This window comes from Psammomys obesus, unplaced genomic scaffold, assembly GCF_907164565.1.
Source record: "Psammomys obesus unplaced genomic scaffold, mPsaObe1.curated_primary_1811, whole genome shotgun sequence".
In the NCBI taxonomy this organism is placed as follows: domain Eukaryota; kingdom Metazoa; phylum Chordata; class Mammalia; order Rodentia; family Muridae; genus Psammomys; species Psammomys obesus.
The window spans coordinates 39,043,776-39,061,065 of NW_026593286.1; positions in this window are offsets into that span (position 1 = coordinate 39,043,776).

Below are 17,290 nucleotides of genomic sequence, written 5' to 3' on the forward strand. Positions count from 1 at the left end.
ACTTAGTGCTATAAATTTTCCTCTGAGCACTGCTTTCAATGTGTCCCATAAATTTGGGTATGTTGTGCCTTCATTTTCATTGAATTCTAGAAAGTCTTTAATTTCTTTCTTTATTTCTTCCTTGACCCAGCTGTCATTGAGTAGTAAGTTGTTCAGTTTCCATGTGCGTGTCGGCTTTTTGTTGTTTCTGTTGTTGTTGATGTCCAGCTTTAGTCCATGGTGGTCAGATAGTATACAAGGGATTATTTCAATCCTTTTGTATCTGTTGAGGCTTGCTTTGTGACCAACTATATGGTCTATTTTGGAGAAGGTTCCATGTGGTGCTGAAAAGAAGGTGTACTCTTTTGAGTTTGGGTGAAAAGATCTGTAGACATCTATTAGGTCCATTTGATTTAGGGATTCTGTGAGTGCTTTTATTTCTCTATTTGGTGTCTGTCTGGTTGATCTGTCCCTTGATGAGAGTGGGGTGTTGAAGTCTCCCACTATTAAGGTATTAGGATCAATGTATGATTTAAGCTTTAATATTCTTTCATTTACAAATGTAGGTGCTCTTGTATTTGGGGCATAGATATTCAAAATTGTGATGTCCTCTTGTTGGATTTTTCCTTTGATGAGAATGTAGTGGCCCTCCTTATCTTTTTTGATTAACTTGGGTTGAAAGTCTATTTTATTAGATATTAGGATGGCTACTCCAGCTTGTTTTCTGGAACCATTTGCTTGAAAAACATTTTTCCAGCCCTTTACTCTGAGGTAGTGTTTATCTTTGTTGCATAGGTGTGTTTCTTGGATGCAACAGAATGTTGGGTTTTGTTTCCGTAACCATTCTGTTAGCCTGTGTCTTTTTATTGGTGAGTTGAGTCCATTAATATTGATAGATAATATTGACCAATGCATGTTAGTTCCTTTTGTAATGGAGTCGATGATCTTACCTTGTTTCATTGCTTGTTTTCTTTTCCTGTTTGTTGGGATATTATCTGTATGCCCTGTTTTCTTGGGTGAATTCGTTTTCGTTGGATTGGAGTTTTCCTTCTAGTATCTTCTGTAGGGTTGGTTTGCTGTATAGATATTGCGTAAATTTAGTTTTGTCATGGAATATTTTGTTTTCTCCATCTATGTTGATTGAAAGCTTTGCAGGGTATAGTAGTCTGGGTAGACATTTGTGATCTCTTAGAGTCTCCATGATGCTTTCCCAGGCCCTTCTGGCTTTCATAGTTTCTGATGAGAAGTCTGGTGTGATTCTGATAGGTTTACCTTCATATGTTACTTGGCCGTTTTCCCTTGCTGCTTTTAATATCTTTTCTTTGTTCTGTAGATTTAGTGTTTTGACTATGATGTGACGTGATGTGTTTCTTATCTGGTCTAGTCTATTTGGTGTTCTGTAGGCCTCTTGTATATTTATGGACATCTCTTTCTTTAAGTTGGGGAAATTTTCTTCTATGATTTTTTTGAAAATATTTTCTGGACCTTGGAGCCAGGAGTCTTCTTTTTCATCAATTCCTATTATTCTTAGATTTTGTCTTTTCATAGCATCCTTGATTTCTTGGATATTTTGTGATTGGAACTTTTCTGATTTTACTTTTTCTTTGAGAGAAGTATCAATTTCTGCAAGTGTGTCTTCAGCTCCAGAGATTCTCTCTTCCATCTCTTGTATTCTGTTGGTGATGCTTGCTTTTGTGGTTCCTGATCTTTTCTCCAAGTTCTCCAGCTCAAGAGTTTTCTCATTTTGTGTTTTCTTTATTGATTCTAATTCTGTTTTCATGCCTTGCACCATTTCTTTCATGTGTTTGAATTTGGATTCCTGTCTCTCTACGATGGACTCTATTTCTTTGTTCATTTCCTTTTTGTATGCCACTAATTTTTTCTCTACTTGTGCCTCTATTTGTTTGGCTATGTTTGCCTGTGTTTCTTTAAGGGTTTTGTCTATTTCTTCTTTCTTTACCTCCAATTGACTGGCTAACTCTTTGAAAGATTTGTTCATTTCCTCCTTATGAGCCTCAAATAATTGAGCAAGCATGGTTTTAAGGTCATTTTCTTGTGCTTCTGATGAATTGGAGTATCCATCGATTTTGGGGTTTGCTGGTGAAGTCATGATGTCCTGATTTATGTTGGAAGTGTTCTTTCACCTACCCCTGGCCATTGGCTTATCTGAGACCTTCCCTGTTTGTTTTTGGATTCTGCCGATCAGACTGGTACTGTCTCTCTCTCGAGTCTGGAGAATTCTTCAGGAAGTTGAGAGAGGTCCCGTGTCCTTAGCGTATGCTGAGGACTAGCTATACCTGTGGGAGGAAAGTACGCAGGCACAAACAGAGGCAAATGCAAGCGTGTGTGTGTGTGTGTGTGTGTGTGTGTGTGTGTGTGTAAGTGGGCGTGGGCGTGTGTCTCGAGGGACAGAGTGATGGCTAATATTGAACCCTTGAGTGTATGGGAGGGGCTCTGCAATGTATATGTCGCAGGCGCTAGTGATGATCGCAGTGCAATTTCTGGCATTAACTGCCTTAATTCCTCAATTAGACCCACAGAGCAGGAACTTCAATGTTCCAAGTGCCCCTCTGTTTCCCAAAGTGGGTATATGGGTGGGAGGGGGTTCAATGCCTGGCTTCTGTTTTAGAAGAACCCAGGATCAGTGGAGCTGCAGATTCTCAAGGGTGCACTCACTTACAGGCAGGACACTTGGCAGAGATCGGGGTATCTGGGCTCTCTGCTCTCTGGTTTGGCCCTGCTTCTTTGATGTGCTCCGCCAGTTCCGTGCTGTTGTCACTGCCAGGTTATGAGGCCTTGCTGCAGCTGGACATTTCAGGGTGGTCACGTCAGTGGGAATCGGGGTAACCAGCCTTTCTGTTCTCTGGTTTGGCCCTGGTTAGTCTTAAACTGGAGGGCTGATGTGCCCCGCCAGGTCAGTGCTGCTCTGCCGCCAGGTTAGAAAGTCCCGCTGTAACTGGAGACAGGGTTGCTAGTCCAGATGCTTTCTGGGAAGTCCTGGGGTCTCTTTACTGCGCTCTCCAAGCTTCGGAGGCCCAGCGCCTGGTGTGTCTAGCTTGTATGGCGTTTCTGTCTGGTTTTGGTGAGTATATAGCGTATTCTCTGTCACTGTGGGATTGGGCGGGCCGTACAGTCAATGATGGCGCTCCTGCGGAGCTAGTATGGCGTCTAGCAGACTCGGGCCCTGGAAGGATGGTGCAGCCGCCTCGCGTGAATTTGGGGCTTCGAGACACAGTACTGCTGGCCTTTGCCGATAAAGGGCTTGGGGCTCAGCCTCAGTGGCTGCAGGCCCCAGGCAGTTATGTCTGAGCTGAGAAAGGCGAGTCCCCTGTGCTGAGGAGGAGGGAGGTCTGGGGGAGGGGAGTGCCGAGATCAAAGGATCGTTTCTCACCTTCCCCAAACAAGTCCCTGGGTGACCCGAGACCAAGGTTTTCACCTCCTGCGATGTTCCCTGTTGTTTAGAAAGTCTCTCTGTTGTTTCCCTGGCTTCAGAAGTTCTTCCACTCATCAACTCAGAACTTTATCTCTTCCACAGCTCGGAAACTGTGTGCGCTGGTTGCCATCTTGGCTCCGCCCCGAGTCCGACAAATTTCTTAAAGACTTTCTCAGAGTGCTTTTATCCTTAGTCCAATTTATTCTAGAAAATTTCTTGTACTGTGCTTTCTAAGCTTTCACCTTCTACATAATTTGAAGAATTCATAGTGATATCATAGTGCACAATTTTGTGTAAGTGCGAATTAAATAGAGCCACTGGTAGGCTTCCCATTTCATCTATTTCTTCCTTTGAGGGCCTGGAACTACTTTGTAAAAAATATCTCCATAAGTTATTTCATAATCTAAGCATCAGAAGGCAGTCTTACACCATCATAAACCTCAGAGTGGAGTTCCAATGGAGAGTGGCTTAGACCAAAGACTTTGTAATTGAGAAAGTCTGCAATGCCTAACAAAACAGGAACTTGAACAGAATAGTGAAATATTGCTAGTCACTAAAGTAGAATGAATTCAATTCTAAACATACTACAATATACAAAAGTATAGCAATAGTGAAGACCAAGATGTACTTTCAGGATATTTTTTATTATTTTAAAATGTATTTTATTTTATTTTTAATTACACTTTATTCATTTGTATCCCCCCTGTAGTTCCCTCCCTTCTCCCCTCCCAATCCTTCCCTTCCTCTCCCTTCTCCACGCATGACCTTCCCCAAGTCCACTGGTAAAGGAGGGTTTCTTTTTCTTCCTTCTGATCCTAGTATGTTAGGTCTCATCAGGAGTGGCTGCATTGTCTTCCTCTGTGGCCCAGTAAGGCTGCTACCCTCTCATGGGGAGGTGATCAAAGAGCAGGCCAATCAGTTCAAGTCAGCCCCTGTTCCCATTACTATGGAACCTATTTGGACACTGAACTGCCATGGGCTACATCTGTGCAGGTGTTCTAGGTTATCTCCATGCATGGTACTTGGTGGTATGAGTCTCAAGAAAGAACTCTGTGTTCAAAATTTTTGGTTCTGTTGCTCTCCTTGTGGAGCTCTTGTCCTCTCCAGATCTTACTATTTCCCACTTCTTTCATAAGATTCCCTGCCTTCTGCCCAAAGTTTGGCCATAAGTCTTAACATCTGCAGGGCAGATAGTCTGCAGGGCAGAGCCTTTCAGAGGCCCTCTGTGGGAAGCTCCTAACTTGTTTCCTGTTTTCTTCTTCTTCTGATGTCCATACTCTTTGCCTTTCTAAATGGGGATTGAGCATTTTAGCCAGAGACCTCCCTTTAGATCAGCTTTTTAGGTGTACATATTATAGTAGGTTTATCTTATATTATATGTCTATATAAGTATATACCGTGTGTGTCTTTCTGCTTCTGGGATAGCTCACTCAGGATGTTCCTTTCCAGTTCCACCATTTATCTGCAAATTTCACGATTTCCTTGTTTTTCATTGCTGAGTAATATTCCATTGTGTAGATATACCACAATTTCTGTATCCATTCTTCAGTTGAGTGGCATCTGGGTTGTTTCCAGCTTCTGAATATTACAAATAAAGCTGCTACAAACATGGTTGAACAAATGTCCTTATTGTGTACTTGAGCCTCTTTTGGGTATATGCCTAGGAATGGTGTAGCTGGATCTTGAGGAAGCACTATTCCTAATTGTCTGAGAAAGTGCCAGATGGGTTCCCAGTATGGTTGTACAAGTTTACAATCCCACCAGCAGTGGAGGAGGCTTCCCCGTTCTCCACAACTTCTCCAGCATGTGTTGTCACTTGAGTTTTTAATCTTGGCCATTCTGATGGGTATAAGGTGAAATCTCAGGGTCGTTTTGATTTGCATTTCCCTGATGACGTCTAACATTTCTTTAAGTGTTTCTCTGCCATTCGATGTTCCTCGATCGAGAATTCTCTGTTTAGCTCTGTTCCCCATTTTTTAATTGGGTTACTTAATTTGCTGTTTTTAAAATTCTTTAGGTCTTTATATATACTGGATGTTAGCCCTCTGTCAAATAGAGGGTTGGTGAAGATTCTTTCCCAATCTGTAGGCAGTTGTTTTGTTTTGATGGTGTCCTTTGCTTTACAGAAGCTTTTCAGTTTTACGAGGTCCCATTTATTGATTGTTGCTCTTAGAGCCTGTGCTGTTGGTGTTCTGTTCAGGAGGTTGTCTCCTGTGCCAATGAGTTCTAGGCTGTTCCCCACTTTTTCTTCTAACAGATTTAGAGTATCTGGTTTTATGTTGAGGTCTTTGATCCACTTGGACTTTAGTTTTGTGCAGGGTGATAAGTATGGATCTATTTGCATTTTTCTACATGTAGACATCCATTTAGACCAGCACCATTTGTTGAAGATGCTATCTTTTTTCCATTGTATGGTTTTGGCATCTTTGTCAAAGATCAGGTGTCCATAAGTGTGTGGGTTTATTTCTGGGTCTTCTATTTGCTTCCATTGATCCACCATTCTGTTTCTATGCCAGTACCATTCAGTTTTTTATTACTGAATCTCTATAATACAACTTGAGATCAGGGATGGAGATATCTCCAGAATATCTTTTGTTATAGAGGATTGTTTTAGCAATTCTGGGTTTTTTGTTATTCCATATGAAGGTGAGAATTTTTCTTTCAAGATCTGTAAAGAAATGTGTTGGTAATATTTTCAAATATTAGTTACAGTTTTTTTAACTTTATGTCCCATCTGCTTCCTGCTCCCTCATTCCCTCCCAAACCCACCCTCCCTTCCTCACCTCCTTTTTGCCCCTTTCCAAGTTCACTGATAAAGGAGGACCTCCTCTCCTTTCATCTGACTCTGGTTTATCAGGTAACTTCAGGACTGGCTCCCATGTCCTCCTCTCTGGCCTAGCATGGCTGCTCCTCTCTTGAGGGGAGGGGAGGGAGATGGTCAAAGAGCCCCCCACTGAGTTCTTGTCAGAAATAGTCCCTGTTCTTTTTACTAGGAAAACCCACTTGGATACTGAGCTACCATGGGCTACATCTGAACAGAGATTCTAGGTTATATCCATACATGGTCCTTGGTTGGAGAAACAGTTTTATAAAAGTACCTTGTGCCCAGATATATTTGGTCCTTGTAGAACTCATGTCCTCTCCAGGTCATATTAACCCCCCTGTTTTCATATGACTCCTTGCACTATATCGAAAGTTTGGTTATGAGTCTTAGTGTCTGCTTTGATACACTGCTAGATAGAGTCTTTCAGGTGCCTTCTGTGGTAGGCTACTGTCCTGTTACTTGTTTTCTTCTATTTCCAATGTCCATCCCCTTTGTCTTTCTAGATGAGGATTGATCATCTTACCCCTGGACCTCTTTCTTGTTTATCTTCTTTAGGTGTACATATTTTAGTATGTTTATCCTATCTTATAGGTCTATATATGTGAAAATATACCATGTGTGTCTTTCTGCTTTTGGCATACCTCACTCAGGATGATTGTTTCTAGATCTGACCATTTGCCTGCAAAATTCATGATTTCCTTGTTTTTAATTGCTAAATAGTATTCCATTGTGTAAAAGTACCACAATTTCTGTATCTATTCCTCTGTTGATGGACATGTGTGTTGTTTCCAGGTTCTGACTATTACAAATAAAGCTGCTATAAACATGGTTGAGCAAATGTCATTGTTGTGTACTTGAACATCTTTTGGTTATATGCCTAGAAATGGTATAGCTGGATCTTGAGGTAGCACTATTCCTTATTGTCTGAGAAAGCGCCAGATTGATTTCCATAGTGGTTGTATAGTTCTTGAAGTCCTAGCTAGAGCAATAAGACAAGTAAGGGAGATCAAGGGAATACAAATTGGAAAGGAAGAAGTCAAAGATTCACTATTTGCAGATGATATGATAGTATGCCTAAGTGACCCCAAAAACTCAATCAGAGAACTCCTTCAACTGATAAACACCTTTAGCAAAGTGGCTGGATACAAAATTAACTAAAACAATCAGAAGCCAACAGTGTATACTCAACACAACAGTGCTGAGAAAGAAATCAGGGAAACAACACCCTTCAAAATAGCCACTAATAACATAAAATACCTTGGGGTGACTTTAACCAAGCAGGTGAAAGACCTGTTTGAAAAAAAAAAAAAATTCAAGTTTCTGAAGAAAGAAATCAAGGAAGACATCAGAAGATGGAAAGATCTCCCGTACTCATGGATCAGTAGGATTAACATAGCGAAAATGGCCATCCTGCCAAAAGCAATCTACAGATTTAATGCAATTCCCATCAAAATACCAACACAATTCTTTATAGTTTAATTTCTTTAGTTCTTTATATATTCTGGATATCAGGGTTGGTGAAGATCCTTTCCCAATCTGTAGGCTGTTGTTTTGTAGTGCCTTTTGCTTTACAGGAGCTTTTCAGTTTCATGAGGTCCCATTTATTGATTATTGCTCTTAGAGCCTGCTCTGTTGGTGTTCTGTTCAGGAAGTTGTCTCCTGTGCCAATGAGTTCTAGGCTCTTCCCCAGTTTTTCTTCTAACCAATTTAGAGTATTTGGTTTTATGTTGAGATCTTTGATCCATTTGGTCTTTAATTTTGTACAGGGTGATAAATATGGATCTATTTTCATTTTTCTGCATGTAGACATCCAGTTGAACCAGCACCATTTGTTGAAGATGCTGTCATTTTTCCACTGAATGGTTTTGGCTTCTTTGTAAAAAATCAAGTATTCAAAAGTGTGTGGGTTTATTTTTGGGTCTTCTATTCACTTCCATTGATCCTCCTTTCTGTTTCTTTACCAGTACCAGGCGGTTTTTATTACTATTGCTCTGTAGGAGAGCTTGAGGCCAGGGACGGAGATACCTCCAGATTATCTGTTGTTGTACAGGATCGTTTTGGAAATTCTGGTTTTTTTTTTTTGTTGTTGTTGTTTCTCCATATGAAGCTGACAATCTTTCTTTCAAGGTCTATAAAGAATTTTGTTGTTATTTTGATGGGAATTTATTTGAATTTGTAGTTTGCTTTTGGCAGAATGGCCATTTTCACTATTTTAATCCTACTAATCCATGAGCATGGGAAATCTTTCTATTTTCTGATATCTTCTTCAATTTCTTTCTTCAAAGACTTAAAGTTTTTTTTCTAACATGTCTTTAACTTGCTTGGTTAGAGTCACCCCAAGGTAATTTGTGTTATTAGTGGCTATTGTGAAGGGTGTTGTTTCCCTGATTTCTTTCTCGGCCCTTTTGTCTTTGGTATACAGGATGGCTTCTGATTTTTTTGAGTTGATTTTGTATCCAGCCACTTTGCTGAAGGTGTTTGTCAGCTGAAGGAGTTCTCTGGTTGAATTTTTGGGGTCACTTATGTATACTATCATATTATCTGCGAATAGTGAAACTTTGACCTCATCCTTCCTGATTTGTATCCCCTTGATCTCCTTCAGATGTCTTATTGCTCTAGCTAGGACTTCAAGTACTATGTTGAAGAGTTATGGAGAAAGTGGGCAGCCTTGTCTTGTCCCTGATTTCAGTGGAATTGATTTAAGTTTCTCTTCATTGAATTTGATGTTGGCTATAGGCTTGATGTATATTGTTTTTACTATGTTTAGGTATGTGCCTTGTATCCCTGATCTCTCTAAGACTTTAAACTTGAACATATGTTGGATTTTATCAAATACTTTTTCTGCATCTAAGGAGATGATCATGTGGGGTTGTTATGCCAGGTTCACGGGACCCTCAGAGACCACCAGGAGACGACTCGATGCAATTGCAAGAGAGCTTTATTACGAGAGCGATCGAACTCGGGACCCAAGTCTCACTGGCGTAGCAGTAGAGAAGTGGGACCCCAAGCTCTGAGTGAACAGGATTTTTAAAGGGAAAGTCTGTGAGCCGGGGGTTTCCATGGGAGCAAGCAGGGAGGCACAAGCCTTGGCGTTAAAGAATTAGGTGAAGTTTAGCAGGGCGGGGTGACCTTTTCTGAGGCACATAATCACAATGGCAAAGGCATATAATCACAATGGCTATTTTTCTAAACCATATCTGAAACATTGGGGAGAATTTTCCCACCCGATTCTCAACCGATTCCCATTGATTATTGCCAGGGAGTTTGTCTCTATTTTCTATGGAGCATTTATTCTGTTATATTTCCTGGAGGCTGTTGCTAGGAGAGTTAACTTTGTTTTCGGCCAGGTGTACATTCTGTGATATTTCCTGGTACCTGAATTCAGTTCCCAGTCAAGATATTTATTTCAAAATGGAGTTATATTCAGGCTATCTTAAGCTCTTCAGGGTTTTCTTTTGTTTGTTTGTTTGTTTTCTCTTCCTTCAGTTTTTTTATATGGTGGATTACATTTATGGATTTCCATATTTCACACCAACCTGGCATGCCTGGGATGAAGCCTACTTGGTCATGGTGGATGATATCTTTGATGTGTTCTTGGATGTGGTTTGCAAGCATTTTATTGAGTATTTTTGCATCAATTTTCATAAGAGAGATAGGTCTGAAATTCTCTTTTTTTTGTTGGGCTTTTGTGTGGTTTAGGTATCAAGGTAACTGGCTTCATAGAATGAGTTTGGTAATGTACCTTCTGTTTCTATATTGTGGAATAGTTTGAAGTGAATTGCAGTTAGCACTTCTTTGAAGGTCTGGTAGAATTCTGCACTGAATCCATCTGGCCCAGGGCTTTTTTTTGGAGGGGAGACTGTTGATGACTGCTTCAATTTCCTTGGGGGATATAGGACTATTCAATTTTTCTACCTGATCTTGACTTAATGTTGGAAGATGGAATCTATCAAGAAAAATCCATTTCTTTTAGATTTTCAAAGCATATAGGCTTTTGTAGTATGACCTAATGATTGTTTGGATTTCCTTGGTGTCTGTATTTATGTTTCCCTGTTCACTTTTTATTTTGCTGATTTGGATAATTTCTCTCTGCCTCTGAGTTAGTTTGGCTAAAGGTTTGTCTACCTTGTTGATATCCTCAAAGAACCAGCTGTTGGGGGTTTCATTGATTCTTTGAATAGTTGTATTTGTTTCTAATGGATTTATTTCAGCCCTGAGTTTGATTATTTCCAGGTCTCTGGTCCTCTTGGGTGTATCTGCTTCTTTTTTCCCCCTAGGGTTTTCATTTGGGCCATTAAGGTGCTTGCCACATGTCCAGCTTTCCATCTTGTGAGACAATTGTCTTTTCTAGACCTGCACTTCCAGAAGCCATATCTGTGTAGTTCCAGGTCTCATACTCATTTGAACAAATTACCTTTTATTCTGATATATATATTATATTTTATCAATATTATATATATATATATATATATATATATATATATATATATAATGCTGGCTAGTTGATGTGGTGATATAAATATATATTATGCTGATTCTATTCTTCTGAGGAATTATGACTAATACAACAAGAATTCATGCCTCTGTTACTTTTTTCCTTCTAAAATTTTTATTACATCTTTATTTCTTTCTGTGTGAATATGAGATTGGGGACAACTCCGATAAAGTGTGTGTGTGTGTGTGTGTGTGTGTGTGTGTGTGTGTGTGTGTGTAGGCTTTTTAAACCTTTTTGTTTGCTTGTTTTTGTTTTGAGTTTCCTTAATACATCTACCTCCCTTCCAATCTCTAAACCCCAGGTAGGAGAAAAAGAAAATAAATACCCTCAAGGAGTGTAGACCTTTTTAGACTGAGTTTCTTGTTGCAATTTCATTCTTTGTCATGAGGATTCCAACAGTCCAGCCAAATAGCAAACCAGCACGTGCAGCAGTGCCATGAAGCAGCAAGTGGCAAGAATCAGCATATCCTTGTACCATTTCTTTCTAGGAGCAACTTGAAGCAAAGTGGACCATTTCTCTCTCTCTCTCTCTCTCTCTCTCTCTCTCTCTCTCTCTCTCACACACACACACTCAATTTTAGAGCCTGCACCAGGATGTTTTCCATGGCAAAGATTACACCCCTTACAGGAGGCAGTTTCCCGCTGACAAGGATCTTGTGCTTGTTAGCTGACAAAGATCATTCATCTCCTATGGCTACATATGTGTGTGTGTGTGTGTGTGTGTGTGTGTGTGTGTGTGTGTGTGTGTGTTTGTGTGTGTATGTTTAGGTCAGAGAACAATTCTTAGGTGACATTTCTCATCCTTCACCATGTATTTCTCTGGGCTTAAACTCAGATAAAACCAAATTTACCAGCACAGCCAATTCACTGGCTCTGTTATCTTGTTTACTCTGCTTTTTGCCATCATAACGTGGTGGTCAGAAATATTCACTGATTACATTCTATTTATATTTGACGAATGCACATAGGTTAGTAACACACAGCACAGGTTGGGCTTTTTTTTTTTGTCTTGGTTATTGATTTATAAACAGTGTTAAGAATTCTGAAACCTGATGACTGAGAGCTTAGAAAATAAAATAGCCATGAGCAGCTGAGGAGTCACAGTAGATTTAAATACACACCCATTCCTAAATGCATTCAACAATTAACCTTTACGGTTGAAATATGGTGTAATGTTTTCTAATGGTTCTGAGTAAGAAAATAAAGTGAAAAAAAAACTTCTAACAGAAAGACCATCCCCATAATAAATATAATGACTTTATCTATAGCATTTCTAGCCTTGTGTTTATATGACCTGACAAAGCATTAACTGTAAATTAATTGGAATTCAATTATCAATTCAAATTCTTTTCTACAATCTTAAAAATCACCATTTACACTGAAATAACTTATAATTAACTTATAATCCGGCTGTAATAATTTAAAGTTTATGTTTTAGATATGCTATTGCCACATTCATATCAGACACATCATATAGCCCTGCACACACTATTTAAAATTGAATCAGGATTCTGTCTCTGTTCAAGGATGGATTGGACTATTTAAAAAACAATATTTCTCATTCTGCATGTTGCTCTTCTGATTCCTTGCCTTAATCAACTGAGTTTTATCTTTGAGGTCTTTACAAAGTTAAATTTCAAAATGAAATATAAGCTTAGTACATTTTGGAAAAGAATATTGTTCCATTAGCACATAAAATCTACATATTGGAATAAATTCAAATATGAATCATTGCTTTGGAACTCCCACATGTATAAATAACATCACTACTCATGAATTTTAAAAAGCAATTGAATGATAACTCTATAATAATTTTGAACAATTTCAAAACCTATTTTAACATGTTAGTGTAGCATAACTGTGTGCTAGTTTCACCTACATATCAAAAAATAAAAAAAACCCACAATATTAAGAAGCAGTGTCCCATATAAATTTTTAACGTATTTAACCCTCATTGGCACAGTGCTGCCCAATCCATTTCTATGTCTTCAATCACTGAAGCACACTGAAAAAGATATTATTCATCCAGAATGCCAAATGTTTCTCTTGTACTGTTACCCATTCTCTGTGAGAATCAGAGCTTTGAATCATCAACACAGAGCATAGGTGTGCTTCTAATTCTAATTAACTCTGTGATTTCAAGAAAACTGTGTAAATTTTTTCTAAGCCTATACAAACGGTTGATGTTTGTTTTGTGCTAAGTCAGAGAGAACACAAAAATTTTCCTATAAATTTAAATGCACAAAAAGTCTCCTGCACCTAATTTGTAATGTTGTTATAATGTTTACATTAATGATGCTTACAATTTTTACTTTCAAGTCAGTTTTTAAAATCCCACCCTCCCCCTTCTTCAAACATGCTCCTCCCCACCTCCACTGATAGGGGAGGTCCTCCTCTCCTTCCTTCTGATCTTAGTCTATCAGATTACATCAGGACTGGCTGCATTGTCATCTTCTGCGGCCTGGTGAGGATGCTCCCCCCTCAGGGGGCGGTAATCAAAGAGCAGGCCAATAATTTTTCTCTTATTGGTTTGCTTGGGCTTTTGATTAGTTTTTGTTTTGTGAGACAGGGTTTTTTTGAGACACAATGGCCTTGAACTTAGAGATCTTCTTGCCTGTGCCTCTCAGTATTGGGATTATAGGTGTGTACTGCCACTACCTGGCATGTTTTGATATTCTTTTTGTTTTGTTTTTTATAATTTTATTTTTTTATATATATTCACAGGTTATTTCCTTTGTATCCCAGCTATAGCCCACTCCCTCATTCCCTCCCAATCCCACCCTCCCTCCCTCATCTCCTTCCTTCCCCTTTCCAAGTCCACTGATAGGGGAGATCCTCCTCCCCTACCATCTGACCGTAGCTTATCAAGTATCTTCAGGACTGGCTGCAATGTCCACCTCTGTGGCCTAGCAAGGCTGCTCCCCTCTTGGAGGTGGGGGGGGGAAGTCAAAGAGCCAGCCATTGAGTTCATGTCAAAAAGAGTCCCTGTTCCCCTTACTAGGGAACCCACTTGGATAATGAGCTACCATGGGCTATATCCGAGCAGGGGTTCTAGGTTATATCTATACATGGTCCTTGGTTGGATATCCTTATTTTTCATTGAAAGAAAGAGAAAAATATGGCATTGGGTGATTAGAAAGGTGAGATAGCTCTGGGATGGATGAGTTCAGCAAAGGTAAAGAATTATGACCAAAATATATTATGTAAAAAGATTTAAAATAATAATAAAAATAAAACTGTTGTACAATTATTTTTGTTTCCATAATAATTCACAAAACAGACTTACTTGTTCATTTATACTTAAATAATAAATAAGTAAGGAATCATTGAAATATGATTAACTTTTTAAAAATTTTTATTAATTACACTTTATTCACTTTGTATTCCCCCTGTAGCTCCCTGCCGCCTTCCCTCCCAGTCCCACCCTCCATTCCCCCTTTCCACCCATGTCCCTCCCCAAGTCCTTTGATGGGGAAGATCCTCCTCCCCTTCTTTATGATCCTAGTCTATCAGGTCTCATCAGGAGTGGCTGCATTATCTTTCTCTGTGGCCTGGTAAGGCTGTTCTCCCCTCAGGGGAACGTGATCAAAGAGCAGGCCAATCAGTTCATGTCAAAGACAGTCCCTGTTCCCATTGCTATGAAATCCCCTTGGACACTGAACTGCCATGGGCTACATCAGTTCAGGGGTTCTATGTTATCTCCATGAATGGTCCTTGGTTGGAGTATCTCTCTCAGAAAAGACCCCTCTGCCCAGAATTTTTTTTTTTCTGTTGCTCTCCTTGTGGAGCTCCTGTCCTCTCCAGGTCTTACTATCTACCCCTTCTTTCATAAGATTCTCTGAACTCCGCCCAAAGTTTAGCTATAATTCTCAGCATCTGCTCTGATAACCTGCAGGGTAGAGCCTTTCAGAGGCCCTCTGTGGTAGGCTCCTGTCCTGTTCCCTGTTTTCTAGCTCTTCTGATGTCCATCTCTTTGCCTTTCTGAATCGACTTAGTATTTTAGCCAGAGTCCCCTTCTTGGTTAGTTTCTTTAGGTGTACAGATTTCAATATGTTTATCCTATATTATGTATATAATATGCACTTATGAGTGAGTATGTACCCTGTGTGTATTTCTTCTTCTGGGATACCTCACTCAGGATGATCTTTTCCAGTTCCCACCATTTGCCTGCAAATTTCATGATTTCCTTGCTTTTATTGATTAACTCTTTTTTATTTTTCTTTATTAATTACACTTTACTCACTTTGTATCCCCCCCATGGTTCCCTCCCTCCTCCCATCCCAATCCCTCCCTTCCTCCACCCTCTGCATGCATGCCCCTCCCCAAGTCCACTGATAGGTGAGGACTTCTTTTTCTTCCTTCTGATCCTAGTCAATTAGGTCTCATCAGGAGTGGCTGCATTGTCTTCTTCTGTGGCCTGGTAATGCTGCTTCCCCCTCAGGGGAAGGAAATTAAAGAGCAGGTCAAACAGTTCATGTCAGAAAAAGTCCCTGTTCCTATTACAATGGAAACCACTTGGATACTGAACTGCCATGGGCTACACCTGTGCAGGGGTCTTAGGTATCTCCTTGAATAGTCCTTGGTTGGAATAGCAGTCTCAGGAAAGACACCTGTGCTCAGGTTTTTTTGGTTCTGTTGCTCTCCTTATGGAGTTCCTGTCCTCTCCAGATCTTACTATTTCCCACTTCTTTCCTAAGATTCCCTGCACTCTGCCCAAAGGTTGCCCATAAGTCTCAGTATCTACATTGATAGTCTGCAGGGCAGAGCTTTTCAGAGGTCCTCTGTGTCAGGCTCCTGACTTGTTCCCTCTTTTCTCCTTCTTCTGATGTCCATCCTCTTTGCCTTTCTGGATAGGAATTGAGCATTTTAACAAGAGTCCTCCCTCTTTTTTTTTATTTTTCTTTTTAGTTACATTTTGTTAACTCTGTGTCCCAGCTGTATCCCGCTCCCTCATTCCCTCCCCAACCCCACACTCCCTCCCTGGTCTCCTCCCTGCCCCTTTCCAAGTCCACTGATAGGGGAGGACCTCCTCCCCTTTCATCTGACCCTGTTTTATCAGGTATCTTCAGGGCTGGCTGCAAAGACCTCCTCTGTGGCCTAACAGACTGCTCCTCCCCTGGGGGGGGTGTCAAACAGCCTGCCCTTGAGATCCTGTTAGAAATAGTCCGTGTTCCCCTTACTTTGGAAAACTACTTGGTTACTGAGCTACCACGGGCCACATCCGAGCAGAAGTTCTAGGTTATATCCATAGATGGTCCTTGGTTGAGTGTCAGTCTCAGAAAAGACCCTGTGCCCAGATATATTTGGTCCTTGTAGAGCTCCTATCCTTTCCATATCATACTAACTTCCCTTCTTTCATATGATTCCCTGCACTCTGCCGAGGGTTTGGTTATGAGTCTTAGTGTCTGCTTTGAAACACTGCTAGGTAGAGTCTTTCAGATGCCTTTTGTGGTAGACTCCTGTCATAAGTTCAATGCACATCCCATTTGTCTTTCTAAATGAGGATTAATCACCTTCACCTGTGTCCACTTTCTTGATTATCTTCTTTAGGTGTGTAGATTTCATCATGTTTATCATATCTTGTAGGTCTATCTAAGCGAGTATATACCAAGTTTGTCTTTCTCCTTCTGGGATACTTCACTCAGAATGATCTTTTCTAGATCCCACCACTTGCCTGCAAATTTCATGATTTCCTCCTTTTTGATTGCTGAGTAGTATTCCATTGTGTAAAAATACCACAATTTCTGTATCCATTCCTCCGTTGATGGACATCTGGGTTGTTTCCAAATTCTGGATATTACAAATAAGGCTGCTACGAACATGGTTGAACAAATGTCCTTGTTGTGTACTTGAGCAAATTTTGGGTATATACCTAGGAGTGGTATAGCTGGGTCTTGAGGTAGCACTACTCCTAGTTGTCTGAGAAAGCGCCAGATTGACTTCCAGAGTGGTTGAACCAGTTTACATTCCCACCAGCAATGGAGGAGGGTTCCCTTTTCTCCACAACCTCTCCAGCATGTGCTATCACTTGAGTTTTTCATCTTGGCCATTCTGATGGGTGTAAGGTGAAATCTCAGGGTCGTTTTGATTTGCATTTCCCTAATGGCTAATGAGGTTGAGCATTTCTTTAAGTGTTTCTCTGCCATTCGATGTTCCTCTTTCGAGAATTCTCTGTTTAGCTCTGTTCCCCATTTTTTAAGTGGATTACTTGGTTTGTTGCTTTTCTGCTTCTTTAGTTCTTTATATATACTGGATATTAGCCCTCTGTCAGATAAAGGGTTGGTGAAGATTCTTTCCCAATCTGTAGGCTGTCTATTTGTTTTGATGACAGTGTCTTTTGCTTTACAGAAGCTTTTCAGTTTCATGAGGTCCCATTTATTGATTGTTGCTCTTAGAGCCTGTGCTGTTGGTGTTCTGTTCAGGAAGTTGTCTCCTGTGCCAATGAGTTCTAGGCTGTTTCCCACTTTTTTTTCCAACTGATTTAGAGTATCTGGTTTTATGTTGAGGTCCTTGATCCACTTGGACTTTAGTTTTGTGCAGGGTGATAAATATGGTTCTA